Source organism: Sinocyclocheilus rhinocerous, unplaced genomic scaffold (genome assembly GCF_001515625.1).
Source record: "Sinocyclocheilus rhinocerous isolate Xijiao unplaced genomic scaffold, SAMN03320098_v1.1 scaffold807, whole genome shotgun sequence".
NCBI lineage: Eukaryota > Metazoa > Chordata > Actinopteri > Cypriniformes > Cyprinidae > Sinocyclocheilus > Sinocyclocheilus rhinocerous.
The window spans coordinates 661836-667242 of NW_015650326.1; the positions used below are offsets into that span (position 1 = coordinate 661836).

Genomic DNA, 5407 nt, shown 5'->3' on the forward strand with positions numbered 1-5407 from the left:
TTTTCAGACCGATGAGTTTTGTAAAAATCGACGCGTTTCAGAAAGGCGGGGCATAGAGGAGAAACAATAATGTACAGTATGTGGAAAATAATGTTTTTTTTAACCTTAAACTGCATAAACACATTTCATTACACCAAATACACAAAATAATGTTCTTTTTAGCAACATCATATGACCCCTTTAATGTTATATAGCTTATAGAATATACAGTAAATTCATCATCATAGGGTGTACACTTAAGCCACACCTAATGATGTATGAATGTTATTGCATGAGATTCAAAATATAGTATTTATTTGAAAAAGACACACACATAAGCACATTTTACAGCAAACATTTTTCAAACAACCAAGAGTCAATCGCTTGCTTGATTGCTTTCAAGTCAATACCAAGCAAAGAAATAAACTGTACTATTTAAGTCAGTGTCAATAGCTGATGCTATGTTATAATAGTGTCAAACTACAGAGTGACTACCAGCACTTGAAAGTCAAAAAAGCATATACAGGTAAGACATAATTAATACCCGTGGCTCCCATTTTACATGTCTAAAGCATAGAATAAACTTCATTCATTCAAGTGCTCAGTTCACACATGCACATATCAGCAGCTCATTGGTCTTCGGTTCGAGTCAGAACTGTTTCCTCAGTTCAGAAACTGTTGGAGGAACTGGACGGCTGAATGACTTGGCAAAATCCAGCATCATAGGATCATGTACACATCGGTATATTGGCTTATTTCGAGAAAGTGAGTTTTGATTGAGTAACTTAGATCTGTGCTGGCTGAAGCCACAAACAGTTTCAGGCGGTTCAATCCAATTTGGTGAACTGGATAAAAAGAACTGGATCAAAAGAATGATTCGTTCATGAACCAGACATCACTCCAGACCGATTGCCTGAGGCTATCGATTACAGGTAATAATGATGTTGCACAGACTGATCGTTTCGCTTCATAAGACCTCAATATAGCATCAGGAGCCACGGGTATTAATTTTGCATTCCTTGATGTGCTTTTTTGACTCTCAAAGTGATAGCCGCTGACTTGCATTTTATGAAACACCAAGGACCTAGTTTCAGATAAATTTCTTCTTTACTGTTCTACTGAAGAAAAAAGTGACTTACATCTTGGATGGCCTGAGGGCAAGCAAATTAACAGCAAATTTTCCTTTTTGGGTGAAATATACCTTCAAAGCTGTCTCCAAATGTTCAAAAGGACGCCCCATTCAACCTTCTAAGAATATAGATAAGTCCCAAGAAGAAACATAAGCAAGATGGAAAGATCTCAGCCGTCTGGTGCTAAATACCTCCCCAAAGAAACGCCATCAATTGGTACATGTCCAGCAGTGTAGCTGGGGCTGTGCCCACAGAAAAACGTTCTTTAAGGAATGCCAGCACTGAACCAACAGAAATGCATTCAAAATTATCTCCATTAGCAAATAAGCAGGCCATGGAGGCAAAGGATGAGAAAGAGAGAACCAAAGGGAGCACTGTGCTGTCTTGCTCGAAGTGAAGAAGATCCACCTCTTCCCTGCCGAACCTTGCGGTCTGAGGATGCAACCTCCATTCTCCAGGCCTCAACCCATGCTCAAGTGAAAATCTGCTCCCAAATTCAACTGACCGAGGATATGCACAGCCCTGAGTGACAGAAACGTATTCTGCATCCAAAAAAGTATGTGCTAACCTCCACATGAGGCCAGAACACATTTCCCCTTGATGGTGTCCTGACAACTTCTTAACACTCTTGAATGTCTTGAAGGAAATAGCTCAAAACTAGAAAAACTGCCATTATTTTCAGGCAATTTTTGTGCCATGTGAGAAGATCGCCCTTCCAAACTCTGTAGGCTGGATGAATTTTGTAAACAGCACCCCAACCTACTTACGAGGCATCTGTCGTAGTTAACTTGTGTCGACAGATTCCACCCTAAAGTCAAAAACTGGAATTGTTTCCAAGGTAACAGAGTCAGATGGCATCTGCGTGTAACCCTCATTGTAAAGTGGGGATGCCAACAGGGATGAAATCCTCAACTGTTGACCACTACTGAAGCAAAGCCCTAATTGTAAAACCAGTGAATCCATTGACATGAGACCCCAAAATCTACAACCAGGCCTACAGGAATGTCTTGCCCTGTTCTGATTCGATCAAAGATGAATAGACTGGAAACAAGTAGTAGACAATTGCGTAGTGCGTGAGTTCAGCTCTGCACACATATGCATCATAACAGTTTGAGTGCCACATTTCATCAAAGACCGTTTAGTGATCCTGACACCATAAATGTAAGAGGCTATTATTGAAAGACTGAGTAGTACAAATTATACTGGGTCTAACAGCAAACCAACTATAATTCAGTTACTTCTTATTCAGTTGAGGCAAATGTAGGATTCTTTGTGTTTATCTGAGCATAGGAATATTTCTTGCCTAAAGTGCAGGAGGGAGTTTTTTCTTTTAAAAACAATAACCATGAATGTTTGTCAGTTATATATGTATAGTATATCAGTAATGGTGGCATATTTGGCTGCACTATATTTTGAGATTTCACTGGAACGGAGAGCATTGAATGTTAATGAAACATTATCATCTGGTAATGGAAGGATTGAGAGTAAAAGAGTAAAACTGCTCTGGTAACTGCTTAAATAACAGCACTGAAGAGCTCACATAATCAGAGTATTTTAAGGTTGGTGAATTGAAAAACAGAGGGCAGAAACCCTGAACAAAGAAATGGCATCTTAATGAAAAGAAGCTCAACAAAAAAATGAAATAAAAGTGAACACACTGTGTTTAAATCTCTGCTCTCGACAAGCCTTCAAAAAAAAAAAAAACTAAAACGGTTTGTAATACCCAAAGTATAAGGATGCCCGGTCAGTCCCAACCCAATATAAACAACAGTAAAAGCTCTGTTGTATTGCCATGATATTAGTGTACTAAGTGCTCATTAGACATCCAAACAGTGAGAATGTTTCTACGCTGATGTAATGTTTGAGTGAATCAATCTGTTTTGCAATCTGCTCACAGTGGAGTCCACTACACTCATGTTTGTGCCTGGCACTGTCAGTGGACCAGAAAGGAGCAGCTGCTGTTACAGTTTGGACTCCATTTTAGGGTACGTTTACATGACAACAATGTACTAAAAATGGAAAAGTTTTTCCCTTGTGTTTTTGAAGTTTTGCGTACAGATGACAACTTTATCAAAATGATTCTTGTTCACATGGAAATGCGAAAATGGCTAAAACTGATGTATTACCCATACCCGGCCAGTATGGCAATGTCACTTTGTAAAGAAGCACTACGCACACACATGCCTATAGACTGAGCATGTAATACGCATGTGGATGACATCACCGTTTTCACAAATTCAAGTTTTTGTAGTTTACTCAGAGACAATAACAGTATAATTTTCAAAAACTTGCACTTTCAAACCCGTTTTCAAAAGTTTGTTTACAGGCCCCCAAAATGCTGTCGTCGTGTAAATTAACAGCCAAAATGCATAAAAGGTTTTTAGTTGAAAGCGGTGTTGTGTAAAACTTCCTTAGTTGTGAAGAATAATCCCAGTATGACAACACTATCATATACTAAACTGTGCTTTTAGTGAGATTGTAGTATTTGATATTATTTTTAACATAGGCAAAAAGGTACAGAATAACAATGCCTTGGTACCTTTGTGCCGTTTGACCTGCCCCACACGAGTAAATGACTCTTTCAGTCAGTTCACAGAACGAGGTCATTGTTGTTGTTCAAAGATCACATTTGGCTACAGCATAGCAAAGAGCTCTTAAAAAGCACTTGTTGCACACACTAGAGACACTCAACTTTGATCTGAACAATCAGAGTTACTTTAGGTCAAAATTGTTAACCATAGGCAACTAAATGAACTTTATTAAATTACATGCACTTATTTTTATAATAAGGTTGTCAACAATGTGAACATTTTACTGTGCTGTCTGTTAACATTTATTTTATTCTGAGTAATGAGCATTATTATGGTTTGATTTTCAGTTAATTATAATAGCACACTCTAAAAAATACTGGGTTGTTTCAACCCAACTTTAGGTCAAATATGGACTAACCCAACCGTTGGGTTAAATTTTTACATTAAATTTTTAACCCAAAAGATGGGTTAGTCCATATTTGACCCAACGTTGGGTTGAAACAACCCAGCATTTTTTAGAGTGCATCAGGCACTTTTTTCCAACGCCTGCACAGTTAAAGACTGTTGCAATGGACTCCTCTTACACCCTTTGATAACACAGTTAGATTGCAGTTTGCATCAACCAGGTGTGAATTGTAAAATATTAAATCAAGCCATTTTTTAACTCCTGTGAAAGCAGACTTAGCACATTGCTTATACAACTTTTTGTTTGGAAGACAGGTTGTGATCTGAGAAACATCCTCTGAGATGTAGCAGCCTGATATCAGAATTATCTAGGTTTTTGCATAAAACACATTATCCTGATTATTTGACACTGGTTACAAGGAAACATAAAAAAACAGAACCTCGTACCATTGAAAATATTAAATAATGTTACAAACGAAAATAATAATATTAAAATAATACTCTTTCAAGAGTATTTTTCCATAGTGCATGCAGAATAAACCACCCAAATACTGATAAATGCCAAACCCACTGAATAGTTCACATACCTCCCCATAACGATGGCAGATCTCGTCACTGATTCTTTGTAGAATTAGCAGGAATTGATCATGAACGCACAACCTTTGACATGATCACACCAGTGAGAAGTAAAGAGACACAATGGATCATTTTCCCTCAAAACCATTCACCACCAAGTACAGGCAGTGACACTCAGGAGCAACACCACAGGCCAATAGAGCCATTGTTCTCCCTTCTGTTTGTATGTTTCTTTTATTGTGGTTTCCGGCGTGATTCAGTCAGAGAGCTCTCATCTCGGTTACATTCGTTTACTCTTTCAATGAATGTTTTTCCATTGAAGTCCTAAATGGGAGACTGATTTTAACACTGATTATTGTGAATTGTAAAGTTATGTCTTTCTAATTGTAATCTTTTTTGCTTGTTTACAATGATATGAAATATCATATAGTCATGTCATAATTCAAGGAATTAGCAATATTCTTGAAAATAAATTACAGAGCAACATAAGGAAAATAAGTCTTGCTAATATCAATCTTGCATGTGCAATAACTGATTGTCATGGCAAAATAATGTAGAAACATGAACCAGATGTGAGAGCAGAGAAGAATAACTTATTGATAATAAAGGTGATTTTCCTCCCACCTTTGATTTGTGTTCAGAAAACTTGGAACAACAAGTATATGGACTACTTATTTATAATTTAGGTATGTATTTACTTTTCATTTTTAGAGCTTGACTCTGTATGCTCATGGTATGTATTAACTGTATGGAAAAGATCAGCTTTGAAATTCTGCAAATTATGCT

At 37.3% G+C, this 5407-nt stretch overlaps 1 protein-coding gene across 1 annotated transcript in view; it reads right to left on the reverse strand.

Annotated features, from left to right (window-relative positions):
* The window catches only part of LOC107711690 (gap junction gamma-1 protein-like), a 16302-nt gene extending 11618 nt beyond the window's left edge, over nt 1–4684 (reverse strand). The window contains exon 1 of the mRNA XM_016516708.1: nt 4633–4684. The gene's annotated coding sequence lies outside the window, so the exon portion shown is untranslated. The remainder of the gene's footprint in view (nt 1–4632) is intronic.
* Nucleotides 4685–5407: the final 723 nt, after the last annotated feature.